This window comes from Polypterus senegalus, chromosome 1 (genome assembly GCF_016835505.1).
Source record: "Polypterus senegalus isolate Bchr_013 chromosome 1, ASM1683550v1, whole genome shotgun sequence".
In the NCBI taxonomy this organism is placed as follows: Eukaryota; Metazoa; Chordata; class Cladistia; order Polypteriformes; family Polypteridae; genus Polypterus; species Polypterus senegalus.
The window spans coordinates 291,976,229-291,992,576 of NC_053154.1; the positions used below are offsets into that span (position 1 = coordinate 291,976,229).

At 38.7% G+C, this 16,348-nt stretch overlaps 1 protein-coding gene across 3 annotated transcripts in view; it reads left to right on the forward strand.

Moving 5' to 3' along the window:
• Positions 1 to 16,348, forward strand: part of LOC120543437 (VPS10 domain-containing receptor SorCS1) — a 1,156,507-nt gene that overhangs the window by 901,704 nt on the left and 238,455 nt on the right. The gene's annotated exons all lie outside the window — the stretch shown is intronic.

The following is a 16,348-nucleotide window of genomic DNA, read 5'->3' on the forward strand; positions in this document are numbered from 1 at the left end:
CTTGAACAATCGCTGACTTCGTAACCCCAAACACAACTTTCTAGCACCCTGTCCAGTCCCTCATCCTCCGTGTTTACGCCCGCTTGCGCATCAATCAATACCCGCTATCAGTCTTCCGTGCTGTACTCCGCCCTCTCTCAATCAGACCGAACAGTCACTTAAAACAAAAACGCCTCAACCTGGCTGGGACGCTACAATACTTTAGAATTTGACTGGTTTCCTAATCTATCTGCCTTTTTTCTCTTCATCGCCTTTGGGTGTCTATTCTCCGTATTGTCCTGATATGCTTTATATGTGTTGAGAGCACAGGATGTGTTTACACTACGTGCTTTCACACGACTGACTCTTTTGATGCATGTGCTCTTGTGTGATATCTGTTGTAAGTAGGGAGTGGCTTGCAAGAATCTCATGTTCCATGTCCCTGTGAGATAGCCTTGGGACAAAGTCTTGGCACCAAGCCTTATGTTTATGGTCCCAGTGAGACGCTCCGTGGCAAGTGTCTTTTGTCTCGTGGGTCTTTTTAATGTTTTCTGAGAGAAGATCACGTATCATAGCCTTGATTTTGCATTCCAGGATTTCTTTTTATAATAGAGAGATGTTGTCTTACAAATATTAAATCGTAAATTGTTGCTGTTTTTTTTTTGTTCTTTCTGCCGTTTATCTCTTGAATAATGTGTTGTATTATACAATTCTGCATAATGATAAGATACATTACGTATTCGTTTTCTGTGTTTGTTTCCCTGTCCCCTTTATGTGGAGCCTTAGTAGGCAGGGTCACCTAATGTTGCGGTTGGGGTGCTGTCATCAGCGTTATTTAAGTGATTAGTATCTCTTCTTCAGCACAGAGATTTTCATGTGTTCTTTAGAGTAATGACTTTTTACATTTGTAGTCTGGATTTCTGAATTTTTTTAACACCTACCTTCTTTTTAAGGTACTGTATTTTCACTTTCATTTTGTTTTTGTTTGCTTCCAGGTTTTTATTTTCCCTTCTTGTTTATTCCTGCCTTTGCTTTCTTTGCTTTAATTTTTCCGTTGGTAATAAATCTTTAAATATCAAAAGTACTTTGTTTTTGAGGGCCTGAGGTTCTGTGATGTTCCCTCTTCTCCTTTTTGTGAATCTATTTTGATTTTAAAGTCTTTGTCCCATATTTTGGACACACGTAGGCCATAAGCCTACAAGTTGATTTATGAGCTAGGCTGTGGCAAGGGTTACACTTTTGTGCTGAACTTTGGGTCTGGCTTTACTTTTTAGGGACTGCACCCCTTCTGAGTAGGCAGATTAGAACAAATGTAAGATAAAGGTTTATGAATTGAGCAGTTGATTTTAACTGGTCTAAACTTGTGTGCAGTTTGATTTAATGAAAATATTTTACAAAATGTCTCTGATTGGTTATTTGTTCATGCCTTTTGCATTGTACATGAGAATGATGGCCTCTGTGAGATGCAAATGACACAGATGAGAACCAAAGAAAAGTTGGGGTGCCAATTAGACCACCCTGTTTATAAGTTCTAAACAGTGAACAAAAATGAGCATGTGGTGATGCAACAGAAATAAGGTGTAACAAATGCCTTTTTAGCCTCTGTGGCTTCTTAATGCTATCAGCTTTAATGAGCAGGTCTGGATCAGGGAGCTCATTCATTCATAACTGCGTTTTCAGGAGCTCTCAAATTGATTGGTCATACCGACCAAAAGAGGCGTGGTTTAGTTGACTGGGGGTGTGGCTGAGATGCCCTCACTGGGCTGCTTCTTGGAGCTACCATGGAGAAAACAGATGGCATTGTTAGTTCTCTTGCCCTAGCAGAGTATTGCCTAGCTTGTCTGAGCCTGGAAGGTGATCCTCAGGCACCCACCCTGTAAACCTAAAATTCAGTCCCAGTTCTTTTCTCCATAGTTATAGGGCTTTCAGGGGATATAAAGGACTTTTATGTCTCAGGTGAATGTTGCAGATTTTGTTTGACTTTTAATACTTTCATCTTATATTTGGTAATCTCATCAGCACTCTGAGCAATCCACTATTATAAAGAACACTGTATTACAATAAATTGCTGTTGTATTAAGTGATAGCCCTGAATGAGGCACCAGTCCATCTTAGTGCAGACTCGCACAGAGTATCACATTTAAATTAACATGCTGGTCTGTAGGGTGTGGAAGAAAGAATGAAACATCTGAAGAAAAATCATAAGCAGACATGAGGAGAACATATAACACAGGAACTCACATCCTGTACTATAATTTTTTATATCATATTAAATCCACGACCCAGCAAATTCAAGATGCCATAAGGGTATAAAAGGGACCATCTAACTTTTAGGTAAGTGTTCTTATTAAAGCAGTCATTCAGCTTATAACCTCAACAGTGAGGCCATAAGATAGATAGATAGATAGATAGATACTTTATTAATCGCAAGGGGAAATTCAAATAATCCAGTAGCAGTATACTGTTACACATAAGTGGTCCATCAGGACATGGTCATTCCTTACACTAACCTTCTTGCATGACTAAATGCTTTACTGTATTTAGTACATTTCCTACATAATTTTCAATTGAATTCACTTTCTTCTCCAAATGTTATGAGTGCTTGTACATTAATACACTAAATACAGTAAACCATACAACATGTATAAGCAGAATCAATGCAAATTTAATTAAAAGCAGGATTGCCAGATAGATATTTTTTTATTTATTTGTTCACAGAGAGAAATTTGGCTTTTTACAGAAGCTCTTTAAATAAATAAATACATACATACATACATACATACATACATACATATGCAAACACAGTTTAGTCTGATCTAGGAAGAAAAAGAAAAAAGAAAAAAACTACTGACTTGGCAGTCCCAGTCCAGTGAGGTATATTGCTGTTGTTATAAAGGAGCCCCAATAGTGTTTCTTGAGAGACTTCTATTGAGTAATTCGCTTATTCAAAGTCCTCAGTGTTAGTGTGTCACAGAGAGGATGTGCAGCATTGTTCATAATGGCACTCAGCTTTGTTTTACTTCTCTCCTTTGCTACAAACTCCAGGTGGTCCAGAGTGTGTTGCATAACTGAATTTGCACTTTTAATTAGCTTGTTGATTTTGTGGGCCTCTCTTGAAGTGATGTTACCAGTTTAGCACATCACAGAATAGAAAATTTCACTGAACATCACAGAATTGTAGAAGATGTGAAGGATGTCACTACCCACCAAAAAGGAATGCAGTCTCCTAAGGAAAATGAGCCTGCTCTGTCCTTTCTTGTTTAGTTCCTCTGTGTTCCAAGACCAGTCCAACCTGTCATTAATGTGGACCCCCAAGTAATTGTAGGAGTGCAGAACCTCAGCACCCATTCCCTTGATAATGACCAAGCATAGAAGCTTTTTGGTGCAGCAAAACTCAATAAGCAGTTCCTTGGTTTTGCTGTTGTTAAGATGCAGACAATTCTTTTTGCACCAAGAAACAAAGTTCTCCACCTGACTCCTATACTCTGTCTCATCCCCTTTATCAATACACCCCATAAGTGCAGAATCATCTGGTTTTGCAGTGAAGAGAAATGTAGACAGACTGTTCCTTGTGGTGCTCCCATGTTGTTCACATCCATATCAGAGACATAGTCCTTGAGTCTCACAAACTGCAAGAAATGAAATCAACCTGGAAATGGAATCAGGAGATGTTTCACAATATAAATCACAAGTCAAAAGTTGTAACCAGCAACCACCAAGACAGAATCAGGTAAACCAATCTCAGGACATGTAGCAAAAATCACACTTGAGGAATTCCTAAACCAATAATACCCCAAATTACCAAAGTTCTGCAGCTTTAGTTTGCTTCATTTGATTTGCTGGCACGATGGAATGATTCCACAGACTAAATATATTCATTTTTAATAGACTTTCTAAAAACTTAAAGTAACACAGTTAAAAAAAATAGAGAAAAAATTGATATAGCAAACAAAAGAAAAGTTCTTGTTCAAGAAAAGTTCTGCTTAAAGCTTATACATCTTGTTTCATTCTTTAAGTTTGCTCATACAGTTGAACAGTTTCTAAACGGTCATAAAACTGTACAATATGTCTACCCCAGTTACAAACTGCAAATGGGTCTTTCAGTCCATGCTCGCAATGGGACTATTCCAAACTGACTAAATTAACAAACTGTATTACAGATATAGCTAAGAAGGTTCTATCTCATATTAACTTACGGGGGGGTGAAAGGCTATACCATAATCTATAGCAATGAGAGAAATTTGTATTCGATTCAAATTAAGCAAACACTAGTTTGAGTTTAACTTAAAGCATTAATATTCTAAGATTGGCACTTAGAAAAAAAATAAAAGAACACATAACTAGAACCCAATTGTTAAGTTTTAAATTGTAGTCAATGAATGAGGTAAATTCAAAAGTCAAAATACAATAACAGAACAAATGCCAAGAGGCATGCACTGTTTGATTTTTTAAAAGTCATGGTCAAGAGACTACTAAAACTGTATGATAGAATCACCAGTTGTATATATGCCCAAATTATGCAAGCACAGTCGTATTGACATGCCATGACAAGTGTAACACTAGGGGTCACTGTTGCCCCTTTCAACCCAACAGACAGGCACATTGAACACAGGGTAAAATTGTCAAGAAGGTATTTAATTCTTTTTCTTCTTGTTGTAGTGCCCAAAAGCACCTCCGCCACCATAAACAGACAAGTAACAACAATAGTAACAACAATTACAATAAAGCACACAAATCTCTCCTGTACTCTTCCCAGCAAGCTCTGTCCTACAACCTCCCAACTCCGGCTCACTTGCTGGGTCTTCAGCTGTTCTTTATATAGTCCTTGACCTGGAAGTGCTTCTCATCTTCTGTTCATGTGACTTGCCAGCAATTCCAGGTCAGATGGAGAACTTGCTTCCTTCTTCAGCCCAGAAATACTTCAGGGCATCCGTCCCCATCACTCGATAGTACTTCTGGGCTGTGGACAAGATACGAGTCCTGGCAGCACCCACGGTATCCAGCAGGGATGAGAAGTCGAACTCCAAATCCCATGGTGCCCTGCAGGAATCCGGGGCATCGCTATGCTGCAGGGAACTTGCCATCTGGCATCTTGGGGGAGGCAGTGTCCCACAGTAGCTGCCTTCCCCCATCCTTTTCTTCGCAGGGCTGTGTATAAACACTACAGAGCCCATAAGGCCCTACTGGACCTCGGGGCATGATCCTGCTGTCGGGAGAGCTCCTCTGGTTGGCTTGGGGGTGCGGACCGGCCTGGGAAGCCGGCAGTCCTCCACAGTGTGCTAGCCATCCCCCGTGGCTTCGCCCTCATATCAGTGAAACAGGACAGTGAGGAGGGCCCTGCCCAGTTCTCTACTCCTGATGTCACTCTTCCCCCTCCTCTCGGCTCTCAGCCTCTGTCTCAGAGTAGTGTGAATATATTGTTCCTACAAGCAAACTATGATTCTTGGCACAATGAGAGAAATCACAAAATCAACCGGAATGTTCAAGCAAATTATAGAAAAAAAAGATCTAAATCCGTTAAATAGTTCTCTTGTTCGCTAACTAAGCAGAGTTAAGGTTACGCCCCAATGTAGACTCATGAGTGAGGAAGGACCCGCCCCAACTCCCCCCCCACAGCCCAATGAGTCTCTCTCACATTCACGCTAATAAATCAGTACCGCAAGCAAACTATGATACTTAGCACGATGGGAAAGTTGCGAAATCAATGGAATGTTCAAGCAAATTATAGAAAAAAACCCGATCCAAATCAAATTAAGTAGTTCTCTCGTGAAAAGCGGACAGACATGCAAACGAGTCTAATAAACTATAAGAAATTTCGCACTTGGACCATGAAATTTAAAAAAAAAAAATTTTTTAAAGAAAGCACCTACAGTTGTGCTTGAAAGTCTGTGAACCCTTTAGAATTTTCTAAATTTCTGCATAAATATGACCTAAAACATCATCAGATTTTCACTCAAGTCCTAAAAGTAGACAAAGAGAAACCAGTTAAACAAATAGGACAAAAATAGTAAACTTGGTCATTTATTTATTAAGGAAAATGATTGAATATTACATATTTGTGAGTGGCAAAAGTATGTGAACTTTTGCTTTCAGTATCTGGTGTGACCCCCCTTTGCAGCAATAACTGCAACTAAACGTTTCCGATAACTTTTGATCATTCCTGCACACTGGCTTTTAGCCCATTCCTCCGTACAGAACAGCTTCAAGTCTGATATGTTGATGTTTTTCCTCACATTAACTGCTCGCTTCAGGTCCTTCCAAAACATTTCGATTGAAATAATCTCAGGACTTTGACTTGGCAATTCCAAAACATTAACTTTATTCTTCTTTAACCATTCTTTGGTAGAACGACTTGTGTGCTTAGGGTCGTTGTCTTGCTGCATGACCCACCTTCTCTTGAGATTCAGTTCATGGACAGATGTCCTGACATTTTCCTTTAGAATTCTCTGATATAATTCAGACTTCATTGTTCCATCAATGAAGGCAAGCCGTCCTGGCCCAGATGCAGCAAAACAGGACCAAACCATGATACTTCCACCACCATGTTTCACAGATGGGATAAGGTTCTTATGCTGGAATGCAGTGTTTTCCTTTCTCCAAACATTACGCTTTTCATTTAAACCAAAAAGTTCTATTTTGGTCTCATCCTTCCACAAAACTTTCTTCTAATAGCCTTCTGGTTTGTCCACGTGATCTTTAGCAAACTGCAGACGAGCAGCAATTTTTTTTTGGAGAGCAGTGGCTTTCTCGTTGCATCCCTGCCATGCACACCATTGTTGTTCAGTGTTCTCCTGATGGTGGACTCATGAACATGAACATTAGCCAATGTGAGAGTTGCTTAGAAGTTACCCTGGGGTCCTCTGTGACCTCGCCGACTATTACACTCCTTGCTCTTGGAGTGATCTTTGTTGGTCGACCACTCCTGGAGAGGGTAACAATGGTCTTGAATTTCCTCCACCTGTACACAAGCTGTCTGACTGTGGATTGGTGGAGTCCAAACTCTTTAGAGATGGTTTTGTAACCTTTTCCAGCCTGATGAGCATCAATAACTCTTTTTCTGAGGTCCTCAGAAATCTCCTTTGTTCGTGCCATGATACACTTCCACAAACATGTGGTGTGAAGAGCAGACTTTGATAGATCCCTGTTCTTTAAATAACACAGGGTGCCCACTCACACCTGATTGTCATCCCCATGATTGAAAACACCTGACTTGAATTTCATCTTCAAACTAACTGATCATCCATGAGGTTCACATACTTTTGAAACTCACCAATATGTAATATTCGATCATTTTCCTCAATAAATAAATGACCAAGTATAATATTTTTGTCTCATTTGTTCAACTGGTTTCTCTTTATCTATCTTAGGACTTGAGTGAAAATCTGATGATGTTTTAGGTCATATTAATGCAGACATATAGAAAATTCTAAAGGGTTCACAAACTTTCAAGCACAACAGCCAAGGGTAAACCTATATTCCAAATTTCAAGTCCCAAGTCAAGGTTTGGGAGATTTTGTGATGAGTGAGTCAGTGGTATTTGGATTTTATATATGTAGATTGCTTTATGATATTTAGACAATGTGATAATTGTACAATGTCCAGACCCTATACATCATATATAATACCTGCTCTCTGTTAATTTGGCCTCAATGTTCTCCGCCCATGTGCCATGTCTACTGTTATTATTGTTGTGACACTCACTGCTGTGGCTGCCCAGTAACATTTTAAAAAAATCTAATGGCAAACCCAGGAATTCGGCTTGTGAGACAGCTCACACTCCAAGACAGCGGAGTAAAATTTCTGAAGGGACAGAGACTCTTCTGATCATACAACAGCCCAATTGTAAGATGCAATCTGGCTTTGCAGCCCCTCTCATACTGCACATGAAACCATTCCTGATGGAGTAGAAATTGATCCTAACTCAGAAAATCAGAAAAATTGGGCTTACAATTGTGTCAAATCAAACAGTGTATGCTCGTCTTAAGATGAAGTGTCCCAGCGCACATTCGGCTTCAATATAGTCGCGCTAATGACCGCATATATTCTGGCTTCCAGCAAAGGATAAATTAAATTGATTTTTAACATTGTTAAAAATCTGTTGAAACACAAAATAACTGTGCCCAGTGCATACCTTGGTTTTCAAAACTTTCAAAAACAGTCAGGAGAAAATTAGAAGACTAATGAACAGGCAGGAAAATGTTTAATTGCAAGTCAGATCATGATAGATGCAGGTTTTCTTTCTAGGCACCTTCTTAATTAGTATCCAATTACTGCTGCTAATAGAACAGACTTCCTTTGCTTTTATTTTAAGTGGCTTCTTAAGATTCAGAACCCTAACAGTTTCTTTTTTTCTTAACAAGCAGCTAAATGATACTGAAATGAAAGTCAGCCAGCAGATGACCCGCTATCTCATAGGTCTCCAAATCAGGTCCTGGAGAGCCTCTGTATTTGCTTCAAATATTCTTTTTGAATTATAAGATAATTCATGTTAAAAAAACACACAATCACGCACACGCAATTCTTTGACTTGTTAGTATTCTCATGCTCCCACACAAGAAATTTATAAAGTTGTTGACTTTCCTTTTATTTGAGAGCACCTTCAAAATATTTTATGCATCCGAGGAGACGATATTTCTTAGACTTTATATACAGATATGTGTTAATGGGATCGGGTTAGCTGGTCATCATTTGATTTGCTTTCCATCTCATTATTGTTTGTGTGCTGATTAAGGATAAAATAAATAATAACAATAATAATCTTTTATTTTAATTTTATTATTAATTATTATTATAAAATAAATAAGTGAGAACTGTGAACCTCAGAAAGCAATTAAGATAAACTTAAGGCAAAACAAGTTCTGCTCCATTAGCAGTGATAACTGGTTACCAATTAAGATAGTGACTGAAATAAAAACTGGCAACCAGTGATGCCCCCCAGAATCTGAATTTGACAACCCCGGTTTAAAGGATTCTGACATTTAAACTGGTAAAACTGGAAGATTTACACTTACAGTATATTTACATTTATTAACTTAGCAGACGCTTTTATACAAAGGAAGTCAATATAATCGGGTATCATCAGTCAAGGGGTTGTTTCTGAACAAGGGTAGTAGGATAGGTTACAAAAGTTCCTCACCACAAGTGAAGAGCTATATATATAAAATAAAAAAAGACAGATTGTAAAACCTGCACAAGAAACAAGACTAAGTCTTTCAGATCTAATATCTCTCCTGACACATTTCACTGCTCTTGATGATAGACAAAAAGATTTTTATGTATGTGTTCTGTCACAAGAATTCAAAGACAAGCAGAGGAATTGAAACTTGTTGTGAATCTTAAAGAGTTCATAAGCACAAGATTCAAAAAATGTCCACTAGAGGGAGTAACCTAGCTAGCAACAAGAGCAAACACAAAATCTTTATAAATAAAAAGATTTATTCTTCACAACAATGCTCTGTAATAACAAGAAGTTCCACAAAGCACAAAAGACATAAAGGAATTACCTGAAACAGCAAAAGCAAACAAAGTCCCAATTTGAAATCCAAGTACTGTAGTGGTCAAAAAGCCAGTCAGTCAGTCATTTTCCAACCCACTATATCCTAACACAGGGTCACAGGGGTCTGCTGGAGCCAATCCCAGCCAACACAGGGCGCAAGGCAGGAACAAATCCCTGGGCAGGGCACCAGCCAAACGCAGCAAGATTAAACAAAACAAAAGACATCAAACAAGAATCTGAACCTCAGCCAGGGGAGGAACACAGTCTGAAATAAAGCAAAACTCATTCTGAAGCCCGACTCTGACATCATGTGACCGTCTTTCGCACAAACACACACATGCACTAGTCCTCTGTTCATCACACCCCTTCTGTGTTATTCTTTCATCTCTGTAATGTAGCAGCAAAATTTACTTCATTCTTACCAAATGAAGGTTCAACTGTAGATATCCTCAATGTAGAAAGTCTCAGTAGTTATTATATAATTACATAATAACAATGATAGAAACTGTATTCACCATTTTAGCTTTTTATTTTTAACAGAAGTGCACATGCTTTTTGAAAGGTATAATTGTTTATATCACAGACCTCTTTACTTGCCCAGTCCTTCATTAAAACACACAGACATCGACCACAAAAAACGATCAAGACAATCAAGCATTCCAGAAAATAAACTGATCAAAAAATTAAAGGCTCACTTTGAAAACATATCAGATCTCAATGGGAAAAAAATCATGCTGGATATCTATACTGATATGGACTGGGTAATGTGTTAGGAATGAAAGGATGCCATTGTTTGATGGAAATGATGAATCCAAAGACACCCCGAAAATCAAAGTGAAAAAATGCACTATAGGCACTATAGTCTATTTTGCCGAAATTTCATTACAGCAACTTTAAATCGTAGTCAGTAGTTTGTACAGCCCACATGTGTTTGTATGTATGCCTGATATCGTTGGGGGGACATGCTCCTAATGAGACGACGGATGGTGTCCTGGGTAATCTCCTCCCAGATCTGGACCAGGGCATCACTGAGCTCCTGGACAGTCTGAGGTGCAACCTGGCATCTTCGGATGGACCGAAACATAATGTCCCAGAGGTGTTCTATTGGATTTAGGTCAGGCAAGTGTGGGGGCCATTCAATGGTATCAATTCCTTTTTCCTTCTCCAAGAACAGCCTGCACACTCTTTCCACATGAAGCTGGACATTGTTCTGCACCAAGAGGAACCCAGTACCCACTGCACCAGCATAGGGTCTGACAATGGGTTCAAGGATTTCATCCCGATACCTAATGGCAGTCAAGGTGTCATTGTCTAGCCTGTAGAGGTCTGTAAGTCCCTCCATGGATATGTCTCCCCACACCATCACTGACCCACCACATAACCGGTCATGCTGAATGATGTTACAGGCAGCATAACGTTCTCCATGGCTTTTCCAGACTGTTTCACGTCTGTCACATGTGCTTAGGGTGAACGTGCTCTCATCTGTGAAAAGTACAGGGTGCCAGTGGTGGACCTGCCAATTCTGGTATTCTATGGCAAATGCCAATCGAGCTCTGGGCAGTGAGAGCAGAACCCACTAGAGGAGGTCAGGCCCTCAGGCCACCCTCATGAAGTCTGTTTCTGATTGTTTGGTCAGAGACATTCACACCAGTGGCCTGGTGGAGGTCATTTTGTAGAGCTCTGGCAGTGCTAAATCTGTTCCTCTTGGCCCAAAGGAGCAGATACCAGTCCTGCTGATGAGTTAAGGACCTTCTACGGCCCTGTCCAGCTCTCCTAGAGTAACTGCCTGTCTCCTGGAATCTCCTCCATGCCCTTGAGACTGTGCTGGGAGACACAGCAAACCTTCTGGCAATGGCACGTATTGATGTGCCATTCTGGAGAAGTTGGACTACCTGTGCAACCTCTGTAGGGTCCAGGTATCACCTCATGCTACCATTTGTGACACTGACCGTAGCCAAGCAAGCTTAACTCTGCTTAGCTAGCAAACGAGAGAACAATTAAATTCAACTTTGTTTGATATTTAAAATAAAGTGTTACTTAGGTCTTGATGAATTTGAGTCTGGATATTCTCTTAAGTGTATGCCACATTGAAAAGACAGATTGCAATTCATATTGTGGATCATGATTTTGTGTTAAAAGGATTGTGATATGAAATTTTGGAAAAGATCGCCCACCACTAATTTGACTAATCAAGTTTTCAAATGTATGTAGGATTCGTTAACCCTTTGGAGAGCTACTTAGAAAGGGGTTGCAAGCTACCGGTAGCTCGCTAGCAACGTGTTGGTGACCCCTTGCCCTAGACGGATGCTCTCCATTCAGCTAATTCTGTGACCTCTGAAGTCAATGGGCTTCACCAGTGATGATTTAGGACTGTTATATTACAGGGGGATAATATTTTTTGTGTTTTACATTTGTAATTAATTTAAATCACTTGCAAAGATCTGCTTTCACTTTGACAGTAAAGATTTTTTTTCTGTTGTTCAAGGCCAAATTAAAATTAAATTAAATTGATTACAATTAATTAAATTGATTCATTTTAAATAATTGTAATCAATTAATTGCATTGAATCAATTTAATTAATAGTAACCAATTAATTCAATTGATTTCAATTAATTGAATTGATTCAGTTTTGAATAACAATAAAATGTGAAAACCTTTTATAGGCACAGTATATCTCAAACTTTGCTAACGGCCAGTACTTCATTAAAACACCAATCCCAAAAGACAGTCAAACATTACAGAAAGAAAGAGAACAGCTTGACCACAAGCTCAAGGCGGCAGTGGATAAAATAAGAATCTTGGGTGCAAGAGTGAAAACAGGATTAAGAAGAAGTTACTGAGTTCTTAGGTCTTCGGTTATGTCCAGTTGACTTACTTTGGAGAAAAGTTCAAAGGACTTGGCTTGATGATTTCCAACCGGATAGTACATTAGTAATGTAAAATGCAGCAGACAGACGGGAGGGTGTGATAGTCACTGTCCGTTATCATTCTAGGTCAAAATGTTGGCACAAATTAATTTAAGTGATGCGGACATCCCAAAAAACTGCTTGGCCCTCTTTCTATGTTCAGTTTGTGGTCATATAAAAGACTTTGTGTTGAACCTTCAGCTCCATGTTGGTGTAGTCATTTCTTTTTGGATGCTGTTATTTTGAGAATTGCAGGTTGTACACTTTATAGATCATTCTTAATAGAGCATACATATTTGTAGTGCAAGCTTAAAACTAAAATAATTTTATATGTTGGCATAGAGGTAATTCAGTGGACTAGTGTTTAATGCTGCCCCCTTATGGAGCCAATGTCCTCGGATAGAATACTGCTCCCGATAATAGCTTTCACATTCTCCTGGTATCTGCAGAAGGTTCTCTTCCACAAAGACATGCAGGTTAGATTTTGTGATGATATCAGATGGTCCCTATTTGTGTGAGTGGGCAGTGCCTTAGACTGATGTCCTGTCCACTACATTTTCCTGCTTGCACCAGTGTTGTTGGGATAGGCCTACACAGTCCTGAAATGGAGTAGCCATGTTTGAGAAAGTTATGTTATGCACAAGTATGTAAAAGTAATATATACTTTTTGAAGCATAAATAACAGTGCCCGTTTGATTATTAATAATATTTACTTATTTATGTTAGATTTATTTATTTAGTCAGAAACATGAACATGAATCCTAATTTTTTCCATGATTAATCAATTGGAACTGTCAAAAAATATATTTATAGCTGGAGTTCAAATCCATATAACCAAACCTTCGGCTATGCCAATGGTCAGAAATAAATAACATGTATAATAAAGAAGCAAGTTAAGGACATGCAATTTTGAACATTTTTGAAAATTCATTATTTCATATTGAAAATGGTAAGATGTTTTGGAAAGCAAACGGATCTGTTTCAGACAATAACTCACTGAGCACCCGCAACAGTGAGTTACTTCATGAATTTACAATCTGACAAATACAATCAGACACATTTCAGGACATGATGGCATTAAGTCAAAGCAAAAGACAGAAGAAGATTAATATCTGCCATCCATTTCAACAAATGCAAAGAGAACTGTGACACTTTCAGATGATGTTGCCGCTAATACAAGATTTTAAATAAAGCCAAAGTCCTTCTTTATGCAAACAGGTTCTATAAATGGCTAATGTGTTAGGGGGAGATTGATTTTCAAGAATAGCATGTGTCTTGAATGGACTGTTTCACCTTAATAGCTTCAGTGGATGTTTTTCTATTTGAAATTGAAATATGGAATGGCTCTGCGGTCAACACAGCAGCCTCATAGTTTCAGAGACCTGGATTCCATTACTGATCCTTTGAATCAGGCTTCCTCCCACAGTCCAGAAACATGCCTTATAGATTATCTCTCCTGATGCAGATGTGTGGCCTGCAAATGTAGCTTGTGCTGGACCAGCGTCCAGTCCTGGCTTAGCTCAGATATCATGCCTAATGCTGCCAGGACTGACTCCACTTACGCTGTATGTATTGATCATGAAAATATTTCTTTTAAGCATCTGTTATAAAACAGTACACAGCATTGTTTTATTTTTAGGCACTTTGTGTTCAGCTTGAGCACACATAACGGCTTTAGCTGTAAGCCTCATTTTACAACTTTCTTAGAAGTGTTTAAAAATGACACAAGAAAGCACATCAGGCACTCTAAAAGACGTTTCACAGGCTGAAGAACAAAGTTTCTGTGTAGCAAAGCCAAAAAAAACAACTTTTGTACTTAGAAACATCTGGCATTGGCCCAAAAATTACTTTAATTTTAAAGAACCTTCCGACGTATGTTTATTTCACTTGTTCTGAGATACATCCATGTGAAGGGAGTGCCAACCGTCATTTATCTTTGCGTTTTTTCGTTTTACTTGAGGCTCAGGGTGACTCTTTCGTACTCTACTTGTAATAAATATTGCATTGAGTTCAGATTTCCTTTTTAAAAGTAAAAAAGAAAATGATAGAGATGCCTCAAATCAAACACTCCATATTTTCCATCGCACCTTTCTATAGTGAATGTCTTCCAACAGAGTTTTGAAAGTAAAAGATCATAGTGCACACTGCATGTTAACTTCAATGGAAGTTCAAGCAGGGGAAGTGATTTCTTCAAGGTCTAACATAACATTAAGCTACACTACTTGGAAAAATGCCCTTTTTTAATTTATATGGAAGAAAATTGACATTATTTATGTACCATGACCAGTGTGAGGTACTCAGCTATCCATGAAAGGAAGTTATGCCTTAGACAGTCTAGAATCAGAAAAGGAGTTTTGTTTCTTTCATAACAAGTCAGATGAAGTACCATAAGGAAAATAATTGTTCTCTTTTGTTCCGAGAACAGTTGCCATTTTTAAAGATTTAAGTTCTTACTTGGTCTTTTAGGGCTTCCTTTTAAATCCTCCTCAGTGAGTTTAGGCAGTCATTGTTTACACCTTAGCATGGTGGCCTTCTGTTTGTTGCACAGTGTAGACATGAACTGAATAAATCACTTTTGGTTCTTCCTTTTATCAGATGACTTTAGGTCATGTGATTAGAATCGATGTATACTCTGGCGTTCTAATTACTGTCATTTGCCAGTCATTCTATCCCATGGATCTGGTGACCTTACTTGGATGTGTTCTTCTCTTGAGAGAACATTTCAACATCACAAGCCCTCATTCCTTACTCTGAGTTTCACTTGTTCTACCAGCCTTGCTTTAAAAGGAGGAAGAGGAGGAAATAGTGACAATATATACAATACATTCTCAAACCTTATTAATCCAGTCCAGGGTCAGATGGGGGAATAGGACAAATCAACGATAGCATATTTATAAGAAGTAGCTTATGTGTGTTGACATGGCCAGGGACCCAAGATAAAACAGAATGTAGGACTCCATCCTATTTTATTTATTTATTTTCCAAAATTCATTTGTTCTAGTAAAGATTTTCTGGAAAGCTAGTTTTAGGAACCAATCTTGGACATGATGCCACTACATGTCAGATCAGACCCTCACACACTGCTACTAGAAAATGTAAGCTGTCCACACAACTATGTGCACCTCGCTGTCCCTGGTCTGTCATGGAGCTATCATTATTCAGGCCCTGTAGCTGCCTCTTAATCACACGTGTGTGACAAGGTTCTTGCTTTAATTTTATAAGTACCATGATCCTTCCACCCCCATATCCTCCCATTGTAAAATTGATCCGAAGTTAGATCTCTTTTGTCTGCCTTTCATTGGAATGGAAAGAGACCCTACATTAAGCACTCCAGACCTAGAGTTACATTATTATCCATATACAATTCAACCAGTTTTAAATACTCCCATAAATCTGCCATCATGATACCCTATTGAATCCAATATGGTTTCTCCTAAATCCCCATTTGCTCTATCCTTTACTGCCCTAAAGCTAAAGTCACTCCTCCATATTTTAACTTATATGCTCTTCAGATTTGGCAAAAGTTGAAGAAACATCTTGGAATAACTCCATTGTGACATAGCCATACCCCTATCTTCCAGAATCCGTCCCACCCTTTTTATAAATTTTCCATTTTACTATCTGCAAAACTAAGGCCAGCATCATCAAATATGCAAGAGTGAGTAAGGCATCTGCCAGACCTTCTTCCTTTACTTACAGTTTGGCAACATGACCTCCTTTCTTCTGCTCCCATCTCATGGGAGGATTTCGAAATAATATTTTGACATCCTCCAAAAACCCAATTATTATCCATCCATCCATTTTTCCATCATTAGCATATTCAAATTAAATATGCACATCAACTGTCTGTCTAGTATTATTTCTGTTATTGTTCCCCCTTTGCCTCATATATTTCTTCTCCTGGACCTTTTCTCTCTTAACTTGACTTCTATCCAGTGAAGGATATTGTGTCTGGGTATCATCTCT